General features: G+C 43.3%; 1 long non-coding RNA gene across 1 annotated transcript; it reads left to right on the top strand.

Moving 5' to 3' along the window:
• The first annotated feature begins 1,456 nt into the window (after positions 1-1,456).
• Positions 1,457-13,394, top strand: LOC120979541. The gene is made up of 3 exons (XR_005774316.1): positions 1,457-1,825; positions 6,799-6,984; positions 13,339-13,394. It is a non-coding gene; the product is annotated as an uncharacterized LOC120979541 (long non-coding RNA).
• Positions 13,395-13,437: the final 43 nt, after the last annotated feature.

Below are 13,437 nucleotides of genomic sequence, written 5' to 3'. Positions count from 1 at the left end.
CCTGGATTTATAAACAGGTCCCTTTACACATCCCAAATTATGGGCAGTCACATTACATTAGGATGAACACAAGAGCATAACCGGTTATGGTGCACAGTTTACTGCAGCAAGAATCCAGTCCATAAATCATAGTTATGTGCGGGGTCTATATACTCCAATATAACTTAATAATGTCCGCACATGTTCTCGCAGAGGTGCATTCATCCACATTTCTACAAACCCTGAGGCTGGAAGGATAGTCTTGTGTGCGGTGGAGCAGGCTTGGGATTTTGCTCATTTACTTGCCATGATACAATGTATTGTACTTCCTTGAAGCAATGCTACATGTGTTATATGGCATCTCATAGGATATTCCATTATTTGTCATAAATTCTGAAAGAACATATGAGAAAAAGCTCCAGCCGCTTCCCTATTCCTTAGACTTCGAGCAAAGCTATAGTATGGCTCCACCAGTCCATAACATATAACATACAGTACAGACCAAAAGTTTGGACACACCTTCTCATTCAAAGAGTTTTCTTTATTTTCATGACTATGAAAATTGTAGATTCACACTGAAGGCATCAACACTATGAATTAACACATGTGGAATTATATACATAACAAACAAGTGTGAAACAACTGAAAATATGTCATATTCTAGGTTCTTCAAAGTAGCCACCTTTTGCTTTGATTACTGCTTTGCACACTTGGCATTCTCTTGATGAACTTCAAGAGGTAGTCCCCTGAAATGGTTTTCACTTCACATGTGTGCCCTGTCAGGTTTAATAAGTGGGATTTCCTGCCTTATAAATGGGGTTGGGACCATCAGTGGCGTTGAGGAGAAGTCAGGTGGATACACAGCTGATAGTCCTACTGAATAGACTGTTAGAATTTGTATTATGGCAAGAAAAAAGCAGCTAAGTAAAGAAAAACGAGTGGCCATCATTACTTTAAGAAATGAAGGTCAGTCAGTCAGCCGAAAAATTGGGAAAACTTTGAAAGTAAGGGCTATTTGACCATGAAGGAGAGTGATGGGGTGCTGCGCCAGATGACCTGGCCTCCACAGTCACCGGACCGGAACCCAATCGAGATGGTTTGGGGTGAGCTGGACCGCAGAGTGAAGGCAAAAGGGCCAACAAGGGCTAAGCATCTGTGGGAACTCCTTCAAGACTGTTGGAAGACCATTTCAGGGGACTACCTCTTGAAGCTCATCAAGAGAATGCCAAGAGTGTGCAAAGCAGTAATCAAAGCAAAAGGTGGCTACTTTGAAGAACCTAGAATATGACATATTTTCAGTTGTTTCACACTTGTTTGTTATGTATATAATTCCACATGTGTTAATTCATAGTGTTGATGCCTTCAGTGTGAATCTACAATTTTCATAGTCATGAAAATAAAGAAAACTCTTTGAATGAGAAGGTGTGTCCAAACTTTTGGTCTGTACTGTACATGGTCATTACACAAGGTCGGTATTTTTGAATTGAAACTGCTTTCACACGTTGCAGCCAGATCATGTTTTTTTGGCTGTCACTGGGATATTGTGATGAAATGCCATGGTTTTTCCCAGTTGCAGCAAAATCATAGCATTTTGCCACAGTTTCGCAGTACTTATGGCCATATGTGAATGTACCTTTGGTATTCAGCTGATCTCCGTGGGTTCAGGTCCTGAGAGTTCATCTGTCTACACATCACCGTTGCAATAAGCGCTACAGGGGACAATAAGTACTCGTCTGCCATTTTCATTAAATCGTTTTTTTTACAAGTTGCCTGCACTCACAGGACAGTTATGTCCCAACCATACATCCTCCTTACAACGTTCTTAAGATAAGAGGACGTCTCAGAGGTAGAACCTGCATCTCACCGTTTAAGGTTTCTGGTTCCTGTAGTTGCACTTCTCCTGCAGACTGTGGCAGATTTGTTTCTCTGTATTGTGGTCATTTATTTTAAAGGTAGACTGTCACCACCTCTTTCTGTTTTAAACTGTTCCTGGTGCCCTGTAGACATATGTATCTGGCACATCTGAACTCTGAGCAGCTTGGTATTATCCTGCTAATACACTGCGCTACAGCAGTTTTCGCAGGAAATACACCAGCTATAGTGTACCGTTTTTTTTTATACAGTGCTGATAATATATACGCTGCAGGTCACTATATATGGTAGCCATTGAATCCCCACCAGTTACGTTATACTGAGTGGTGGTTGGGCAGCCATTTATAGATTGTAGGGATTCACATATACTCCCTAATTTTAACGCATATCCAATAAAATATTGAAGTTTTATTTCACTTACAACGTTTCTCTTTGCATGGCATGTTCCATTGACATGACATAAAAGTGTAAAACCCTTTAAACATTTTTATCTACTGTGGGGATTCGCTCTGGTACTTAGGATTAGCGGGTGCAGCACAGAGGCAAAGTACAAGTTCTTGGTTCAAAACATCAGTGTTTCTTCACACGTGAAAGCAAAACAAAAACGCAAGTTGCTTGGTGATCGTTCACACACATGAAAAATTCAAATACAAAACAGTAACCTTTTCTCCCGGGTGTTACTTCACACCATGTTGGAAGTTCTGCTTTGTCAACTCCACAGGCAGGTGTTAGGCGGGGGTCTGAGCCCTCCAGCCCGGCTCAAGCCGCGGATCCCAACACAGCCCTGAGATCACAGCACACAGACCTCCTGAGCTCCACTGTCAGACAGAGGTGATCCTCCCCACCTGGCAGTGCTGGCTGGTTTTTATGCCTGGCAAAACCCAGCCTGGAACATGGGGAGTAGTCAACCACCCAGCACTTTGACTACTGCCAGTAAGAGCCGTCCCGGATCAGCTATTATAGCCATACTAAGTATCAAGGTGTCAAACAGCAACTGCTGCTGACACATAAAAAACGTCTCTTACTCAACCGAGGCCAGGAACCTCGGTGACAAGCACCTATTATCCACGATGATTCCTTGTACCTTCTTACACTACACACAGGATAGGTAATAAACATATGATTGCTGGGGTCCCATCGTTCTCTAAAACGGGGATCCCTCCTTATCGGGTGACTGCAGTGAGGAGGATTTTGAATGGTTTAGTGGCCTTGCTGCTCCATGTCTATGGGTCTAACAAAGGGCTCTGTTTTTTCCACCGGCTGTGTGTATTACTATTACTCCACTGAAACGTCACTTCACTGTTGTCCTGCCCTGAAGATGAATGGAGGCTTGGGGCCCATTTCTAGTGATCATCTGGGGGCCCACTAGTGAGGACTCCAGAAATCATATACTTATTCTTTATCTTGTGGATAGGGATACATGTTTTCATGAGATAGTGCAGCAGATTTACCTGCAGTACTCTAACATATTGTGACAGTAACTCACTGCTAATTGGTCTCCCCGTCACTAAACTTTCCCCTCTCCAAACTAACTGCTCATTCTCACCTTTCCAGCCCTCCCCCTACATCTCCTCCCCCATTTCTGTCTACCATCCTACCCGTGCTCTACTCTCTGCAAATTATTTACTTCTAAGGCCTTGTTCACATCAGCGTTCAGCCTTTCCGTTCTCCTGCTCCGTTATAGGAGCAGGAGAACGGAAAGGACGGATTCGGCACATAACTGAGCCGAACGGAGCCTACAGACCCCATAGACTATAATGGGGTCCGTTAGGTTTCCGCTCAGAAAATGATTTTGGAGCAGAGACAAAAGTCCTGCATGCAGGACTTTTGTCTCCGCTCCAAAATCATCTTCTGAGCGGAAACCTAACGGACCCCATTATAGTCTATGGGGGTCTATGAGGTCCGTAGGCTCCGCTCGGCTCAGTTATGTGCCGAATCCGTCCTTTCCGTTCAAACAGCTGGGAGTTGGACCCCCACCAATCAGATACTGATGACCCATCCAGAGAATAAGCTACAGTGCATGTCAGTCGGCGCTTCAGTTATGGCATTGTGGTGCACGTGTTTTGGGGAAGGCGTCCCGTATGAACAATAGTAGTAAAGGACACTCACCGGTAGTCTGCTTGCATCAGTTGTTTATTATGTGCCTTCCTTACACAGTAACTACTGTCATTCAGAGAATAAGTCATGAGTTAAAAAAAATCTCAGAAAACCCCTTTACAATTGGTTGGGAGTCAAATGAAAAACTTCTATATCTGTACCTTTTCTCTTGTTGCTTGTAGCTTATTGCTTAGCCACAAACACAAGTGATAAGGTTAATAAATATCTGACAGTGATACATCTCATGAAATGAAATACTAAGTAACAATGTGTTTGCTACCTTGTACAAGCAAAACAAAGGTCGCGTCCTAGAATGCTCATACACACAGGCAGAATACCAGTCAAAAGCTTTTTATTGGATTTTCTGTAAAATACTGGACTTACAGTCTGATCTTCAAACCCCTATTTCTAGGCTTGATTGACATCCCTCTGCCCACTCCATGCTACTAGCCTCTTTATTGAGCGCCTTCAAAGGCCGCTACTGTCTGGAAATCGACAGACACTTCCAAGACGAACACACTCTAGGGTCGTCATTCTCAATGTTTATTGATCTGCAACAACGTATCTAAAACCTTACTGAGGCTCATTCAGGTCACCATGTAGGCAGCAATGGCCTGATAATCTCCTTCCTCTTTTTGATGTTTTAGTTTGTTATTCTAACCTTGTTATAAGCAAAATGATGTCCTTTCCTAGAGAACTTGTGTTAGGCTTGTTGGTTCAGATCCAGGTTAGATGAGATAAAAAATTTGCACATTTTCTGAGGTGCATGGGTATAAGCATAGGAGGAGAGTCCCATGGTAAAGTAAAAGTGCCACCTTCCCCATGAAAGGCTTAATCTTGGTAATCTCTCCCCCCCTCCTTCCATTCCACCCGCTCTATAACAAAAAATGGTGCTCTCCCAAATAAACATGGCTGCTATAGTACTTTTGCAAGTTACTTTTAACAGGTAGTTCATTACAGTTTTGAACACTATGGTGGACATTTATCAAGCCCCATGAGCCAGTTTTATGGCATCAAAATAGTTGACTTTTTGTGCAAAAAATTTGCAGCTTTTTTCTTTGGAACTTTGTAAAAAAAAAAGTGGGCTGGCATTAGCAGACAAGGTGGGACGACCATCACCTAGAAAACTGGTATAAATTATAGCTTATGGCTGGCAAATATGTGAAAGAGGACCTTTCACAGGTCCTGATATTACAATATAAGTACCTGGCAGTGTGGGGCATATTGAGGAGATGTTATATTGCATTTTTTTTTTTTTCGATGAGTTGCTCCATTTGCCCGCTGTGCCCAATTGTCCTGGTTTCCCGCCCAGTATGCTAATCCATACCATCGGTACAGGGAGGAGGAAATGGCCATGTTTCTCAGGGGGCGTCTCCTTCTCCCTGGCTGTGAGCTGGCCAATCGCAGTGGAGAGCATGAGAAGGTGAGCTTTTTTTTTTCTCCCTGGGATAATGAAACATGGCTATCTCCTCCATCCTGTACCGATGGTATGGATTAGCATAGAGGGCGGGAAACCAGTACGGGGGGCACAGTGGTGGAACGGAGGAGCCCACCGAAAAAAAAAAAAAGTGATATCACATCTCCTAATCATGCCCTACACTGCCAGGTACTTATATTGTAATGTCAGGACCGGTGAAAGGTCCTCTTTAAGTTCTCGTCTACAGAGAGCACAAGATGCAACTAATTTATTAAGAAGCTTGTGCACATTTGGTTCATCTTACTGCGCTGGACTTTTGCTAGGGGTAAAACCACACGGTCAGGTTTCTGCATGCACTTTTGGGAGCCAAAACGGGTGAGAATTAAAAAAAAATAAAATAAATGGAGAAGTCATATGTGTCCTTTATACTTTCTCTCCTTTTATGATCCCCTCCTGATTTTGCCTTCCAAAAATGCATCAGGAATCTTGACCATGTGGCCGTGCCCTAAGGCCTCTTGCACACGAACGTTTTTTTTTTCCGTTTCCATTCCGTTTCTTTGCGTTCCGTATATGGAACCATTCATTTCAATGGATCCACAAAAAAAACTAAGGTACTCCGTATGCCTTCCGTTTCTGTATTTCCGTTCAAAGATAAAATATGTCCTATTATTGTCCGCATAACAGACAAGGATAGTACTGTTCTATCAGGGGCTAGCTGTTCCATTCCGCTAAAAACGGAATGCACACGGACGTCATCCGTATTTTTTGCAGATCTGTTTTTTGCAGACCGCAACATACTGGAAAAGCCATACGGTCGTGTGCAAGAGGCCTAAGACTGGTGCACGAAACACCAATGAATCTGCCCCCATATGATAAATGCAGTGGTGTGGCCCAGCCCCATACAGTACCCAGCGGGATAAGTTCACACCTGGTGCCCATACCTGTGGAAAGAAAGCTACAAAGGATTCCATTGATACCTTACAGCATTAAGTGAATATTTGGGCATTATACAGTTAACCCGGGCTGGGCATATACACATAAAAAGAAAAATAATAGTAGCGGTAATTATACCTTTAAAAGAAATTCTCAGCGGACAAAACTCAGCAACTGATGATGTCTATTTTATGGATTTCTCCTGACTTCCAAAAACATTCAGTTCATAGTAAATTAATAGTTAGTCAGATGAATCCTAAAGGTGAAGACTGGAATTTCAGCCTGTGGTGCAAAGTGGAATTTTTCAAAAAGTAAAAAAAAAATAATAGAAGCAGGAAAGAGACAAAAAAAGATATTTCCTATAAGTCAGAGATCTGGCTGCTGAGAGCTTCAGCTTCCCCGACCTGTCAGGATTTTCTCTGCGGGAACACTATCCATGTTGATTTTACTGAGATGGTTGTTATCCACATTTCACTCCTGATTTATTGGTTTTTAACCAGCTCCTTATGTTGAAACCATAAGAAAACAACTCGGTGCAACTCAAGAAGATGCCACAAATGGACACTCATCACATTAGAAAGGGAGAAGATAAGAATCTGTTATACAAAGTGCTGCTGAAGTGAGGAGACTTCTACACACTGATGCTTTGAGTGAAGAGCTTGCAAACTAGATTCTGCTCAGTCCAGGTGAAATGTGTGACGTCATTTGATTGATAACCCAGCCTACCAATTCCTTTTTTTGTTAGAAGGGTCTCTCGACTATTAACTGATTACTGCTATTTATTTTTTGTCTATAAAATATTCACTGGGGGCGACCATATTGAATCCACAGACATTTCCTTCCTCTATTTCTTGCAATGAAGGAACAGCAGGATGTGTGGGCTTTATTGCAGATGAAATGAATGGGAGTCAATTGACAGAATAATTTCCAAGGAAGTGATGCAGTGCAGTTTTCTTTCCCTAGAAACCAGGGGCAATGCATATAGTGCCTCATCTGCAAATACAGTGCAGCTCTTCTACCTTACATAGGACTCCAGCAGTACAGAAGAGCTGTCAATAATTTGCCCACCCTCTAATAATAATGTTATGACTCTCGCCATTCTGTCCCAGTCTACACAGCAAAGCACACTATAGAGAAGAAGAAATAACTTATTTTGATTGCCCTAGTGGTCAGCATATTAATGATATTAATAATAATAATAATAATAATAATTATAAATATTTATAATAGCATCTTTATTTATGTAACATACCATTTTCTGAAGGAACATCCCCTTTCAAAGCAATAGGTTGGCTGTCATCATGAACATCGTCCAGAGTGAGAGATGTTCTTCATAGTCACTCACCACTCTTATAGGGTTCCTGTTTGGAGGCCCCAGGGGCGTAACTACCATAGTGGCAGACCATGTGACTGCTATGGGGCCCAGGGCAAGAGGGGGCCCAGTCTTAGTTGGGATTATCTCCTCTTCTACTGGAGGTGAAAACTTGGTCAGGACTCTACCCTCTAAAGGAACAACTTTTAGCAAATGAGGCAGCGGAAAAATTGCCCAAAGGTGATTGAAAAGGGTTTAGGAGAAGACCCTTCTGTCCTGTGTGCGGGGCCTGGTTTAATCCTTGCTATGGGGCCCTTACGTCCCTATGTACGCCACTGGAGGATCCCCATAATTTCCCTAATAGCGTATGTGAACATAGGTTCATTTTGGCAGCTTTTAAGAGTGTTTAATGTCACAAACATAGAAGAAAATGGCATTGTGAACAGGTTTAAATAATGAACAGTGTCAAATAATGTAAGAATATAATTTTGTAAGGAGAATATACCTGATCTGCTCAGGAATAAGGGGTCCAGTTATTTGGTTGCTGAGCTCATCCATTCCATATCAATCTAATATATAAAGCTGAGTGTATGTATGTGTGTGTACAGTATGTCCACTAAAGGAATCCGCACCGTCGCATTTACAATCACGAAATTTGGCACACAGGTACATCAGGTGTCCGGGAAGGTTTTAGACCGGGTCTCCACTCTCTAGCACGTACCGTTCCTGAGATTTTCCCCAAAAATGCATTAGCCAATTGAAGCCTGGTCACATGACCCTTATCAGCCAATAGAAGCTCGCAGGCCCTTAGTCTCCACATACACACAGTTTAAAACCAGGTTTCCATAACAACCGAGCCATTTTTCTTCACTGCTGTAGGTCAGCTTTAAAGGGGCAGGGCGCTGTGGATGACACTGTTAAGGGAGCAGAGTGCTGTGGAGGTCACAGTTCAGGGGCAGGTAGGATGGCCATTCAGGCCACCCTCAAAAGAAGGACTTAAAAACCCGGCACCCAGGTCCGCTAAGCCACGCCCTGACCCTGATAGGCCATGCCCCCTCCCACTCCGCAGTTGACGGGGATTGAAACAATGAAGGTAAAAATCAACTTTTGTCAGCTGCAGGGGTGGGAGGGAGGGTGACTTTCTACCTGCAGCTCACGCTCACACTGCACAGTGCTGCTGTCTGAGAGTGAGCTGTTCAAAAGACATCCCTGTGTCCATCCAGGCCCTTCGCCAGACGGAGGACGGATCTCTGGCCACCCTAGGGGCAGGCTGCTGTGGAGGTCACGGTTAAGGGGACAGTCCGTTAAGGAGGTCAGTGTTAAGTAGAGGCCACTATTAAGGGGACAGGGTGTTGTGGAAATCACTGTTAAGGAGATGGGGTACTGTGGAGGTCACTAATAAAGGGGCGTCTAAAGAGGTGGGATGCTGTGGAGGTCACTGTTAAGGGAGCTGGATGCTGTGGAGGTCACTGTTAAAAGGGCGGGTTGCTGTGGAGGTCCCTGTTAAGGGGGTGGGATGCTGTGGAGGTCAGTGTTAAAGGGGCAAGTGCTGTGGAGGTCTCTGTTTAAGGGGCAGGGAACAGTGGAGGTCACAGTGAAGGGGACAGTCCACTATGGAGGTCAGTGTTAAGAGGCAGGGTGCTGTAGAGGTCACTGTTAAGGGGGCGGGTGTTGTGGAGATCACATTTTAATGGAACAGAGCTCTGTGGAGGTCACTGTTAAGGGGGCGGGTTATTGTGGAAATCACTGTTAATGAGACAAGGTACTGTGGAGGTCACTAATAAAGGGATGGCCACTGTGGAGGTCACTGTTAATGGGGAGGGCGCTGTGGATGTTACTGTTAAGGGGGCAGACCGCTGTGGAGGTTACTGTTAAAGGGGCGGGCACTGTGGAGGTCACTGTTATAGTGGATACTATTGATATCTTTTAACGACACACACAAAAATTAAATGAAATAGATGAAATATACCCGTGCGAAGCCGGGTCCTTCTGCTAGTCTAATATATAAAGCTGAGTGTATGTATGTATCTAAGTATGTCCGCTAAAAGAATCCGCACCGTCACATTTACAATCACAAAATTTTGCCCAGCCGCCTCCTGTGATTCGGGGAACGTCATAGACTATGTATTGAGTGGAAATTTTCACCCCGCACTTTCCAATTATTTGCTAAAAAATATGCTTAGTAACCGAACCGCCAAACTCCAGGAGCCATTGTCTGTTGGCTGTTGTGGCAGTTAGCCTGGATATTCATCAGGTTGCCTATAGCAACCAATCACAGCTCAGCTTCTATTTTGCTATAGGTCATTAATATGAGCTCTGATTGGTTGCTATAGGCAACAAAGAACATTCTTAGGATAAGACAGCTTATGTATTTAGCCAACGTTGTTGTAGAGGCTGATGTAACTCACAAGACCCTAAGTGTATACTAATTCTGTGGGGTTTTATATACTGTCAATTAAACGGGTTCTCCGGGAATGAAGAAAATGAAAATCCGTAAATATTACTTTATTATAGATATATTCTCAAATACATTTCATTAGTTTTAATGGCTCATTTTGTCTAAGGAGCAAAGATTAGGAGAAACAAAATGGCCGCGGTCATATTATTACACACCAAGCCTGTCCTAATCACACCGGAGGACAAGTTACTTCAGGACACTGAGCTAATGAGCCGCCTAAGCCTCCTCTCCTACTTGTCAGGGATTATGATCCTGAAAACAGGTGACAAGATCTTCAGCTGATCTAGTAATGAGGAGACATGAATTACAGAGAGGACGGACAGGACAGACTGTGGTAATGTGGCGCTATAATAATGGAGACTGCACACAAGTGCTGCTGCCTATTAGCCACATCTACTCATGAAGTACATTCCTACAGAGATTCTGCTAAAGTTCTCATCAGCTGTGTTGAGGATCACAATCCCTGACAAGTAGAGGAGGATGAGGCGCTCTTTACCTCAGTGTTGTCAAGTAACTTGTCCTCCTGTGTGATTAGGACAGGTTTTGTGTGCACTAATAGGATGGCGGCCATTTTATGTCTCCTAATGATTGTTCCCCAGACAAAACGAGCCATTATAACTAATGAAAGGTATTTGGGAATATATTTATAATGAAGTAATATTTAAGTATTTTCATTTTCTTAATTCCCGGAGAACACCTTTAAAGACAATAATGCCCCATAAGAAAAGGAATTTGATTAGACGATTGTCAGGCCACTGTGGAGGTCACTGTTAAAGGGGTGGACACTGTGGAGGTCAATGTTAAGGGGTAGATTGCTGGGGAGGGTCACTGTTAATGAGGCGGTCCGCTGTGCTGGTTTTTGTTTGGGGGGGCCGGTGGGGTGGGGTGCTGTGGAGGTCACATTTTAAGGGGGCGGGGCACTGTGGGGGGGCAGTGTTAAGGGATGGGCTGCTGCGGAGGTCACTGTTATGGGGGACACTGTTGATATCTTTTAACGACACACAAAACATTAAATGAAATAGTGGAAATAAACCCGTGCGAAGCCGGGTCATCCTGCTAGTATATAATAAGATCCAACTGGATTGGACCCTTTACCAATTTCTGTGGCATCTTAGGACATTGGGAGGTGTTATAACTTTAGGGTATGAAGAAAAACTTCCTCATTTTGGCTGTGGCTCTTTATAGTTTGGGGCCCACAATAATGACGGATTTACTATTGGTTGTAGAAGACTAGGCCTATGTTACGACTGTGACCATTGCTGTATTTCTTCAATAAATGTCTTTATATTTCCAAAATAGTAAATGAGGTTCCTACGACTTCCACCGATTAGCCAGAGCAGACAGTGGCTACTAAGAGAGTCTTCTGCTCTGGAGGACCCAGTGTGTCCATGCATTATACCAAAAGTGCATTGAATTCAATGAGAACTTTGTAATTCTTCATTCCCCCTGTGATAGTGTGGTAGGGAAATTTTACAAATTACACCTATCCCTGAAGGTCACACCCTGCGATCAGCTTAAAAAGGGGGCTGACTAAAATTGTACAACCCTTCTAATTTTGCTTATTGTTTTCACCCTAAAAAGTTAACCTTGCATTCTCTGTATTTACAATAGGCACAAAATATTAATAATTCAGATTTATTACTGCCTTCTGATGTGTTTATTAGCTTTGAAACTGCAAGAACCTATGGACAGGATTTACACATGTGCAAAACATTCAGTATTTATGGGAAGCAGACGCGAGTCAGACACCAAACCTGATGTGTGCCATGGGAGCAGCCATAAAGCTGTTTCTCAAGAACTGTCATGTCTTCATCTTTGGAAATAATGTTAGGCAAACAAATCTTCACGCTTGACATTGTGATGGGTTAAACCTTTATCATAAAGAGAGATTATTGTCAAGTGTCGTTACCTTAGTCCAGCTCATTTACCGAAAGCAAAGTGCCCTAACTTAATAAAGGAGAGAGACATAATATCTAATTTAAAATACACATATGTTTCATATTGAACATTTTGGGAAGGAGCCTTTAAGAGGTGTATATAATATAAAGATTCCCTGAGAAACTGTGACTACTAGGTAATTCACATTCATCTAGGCTTCATAGCTCTTGCTGTAGTGGACTCCAGTAATAATGATACTATGCTGATGGTGTGTGCCAACCAACCCAGGAGAAGCAGAGCATGGGAGTGGTAGTGGCTCTGGCTGGAATACTTATTCACAGTGGCAATCCTCACACCAATGCTCCCTAGGGCCAGGTATTTCTTCATTCGGTGCACGCCCTTATGTTGGGGCTCCTGCCTGATGGTAGTTAGGGTGCCCTTAGTGTTGTGGGTTTGGTGCGGTTGAAAGGCAAGTGTAGGTGCTGTGGCCGGCGAATGGTGCTGGAGTCAGTAACCAGGCAGATTGCAGAAAACTAGTCTCTTTTTACTAAAGTGCATAATGGGAGTTGTAGTACACCCAAGAATATCAAGACACAGCTCCAAGGCAAGTCAAAGTAGAGTCTCTTCTCAATAGCCGTGTATAGGAAAATGGCAACAATGATGATAACAGGAGTAGTAGTATCTGAGCGCCTTCTAAACACTTTGCAACCTTTCCAAGATGATCAAAGGCATGCAAAACTCTCAAAAATGTAGTAGGCATCCCAGACTACAAACCATCCATACACATAGCAAGAAAGTGCGGTAGGTGCCAGAAACTACAAGCCATCCACATGCAAAAAGTCTCACAATCAGTTCTGCACTACCTGGACTGAGGGGTGCAGATCGTTAGTCTGTCAAACCATTATATAGGGGGAAGAGTTGGCATCAGCTATTAATCCTTCTACAAGTAGCAAAGTCTCTATCGGCCATAACCAGCGAATACCTTGCTAGCACGCATGGCCTTGTGTTTCAAGATGGTCTATTAATGTCCTCTTCAGCTTTCACTCAGGGATTGTTCCTCAACAGGAATTATGTTTCACCTGGAACTAAACTGAACTAGCACCTGACCTGAACAGCAGGCAGAGCTAAACAGAAGTGGCTAATGCAATACTAACTAGCACATTCCACCCTTAGAGGGGAAAGCCAGTTTCCTCTGCTGAGTTGGGGCATAATTAACTAAACAGTGCCGCCTATAGACAGCTTTTTGGAATACATACAAAGCATTAGTCGTTTTAGTAATGTACCAAATTAACCCTTTGCAGGGCCCCTGTTCTTGTGTAATGCAGGTGTATGATGGTATATCTAGGGTAGGGATGAGCATATCGATTCTAATGAATTGATTCATCTCATTAGCAGGAGCTCTTCACATGTGAGGGGCTGTCCCCAAAGGAGAAGAAGCGCCCTCCTGCCAGTTGATTGACAGGGCCAAACATCTGACAATCTGGGCCCTGC

The sequence above is a fragment of the Bufo bufo genome, chromosome 9 (assembly GCF_905171765.1).
Source record: "Bufo bufo chromosome 9, aBufBuf1.1, whole genome shotgun sequence".
Lineage (NCBI taxonomy): Eukaryota > Metazoa > Chordata > Amphibia > Anura > Bufonidae > Bufo > Bufo bufo.
Note: the sequence above shows the minus strand (reverse complement) of the source record. Positions and strands in the feature narration are given on the sequence as shown.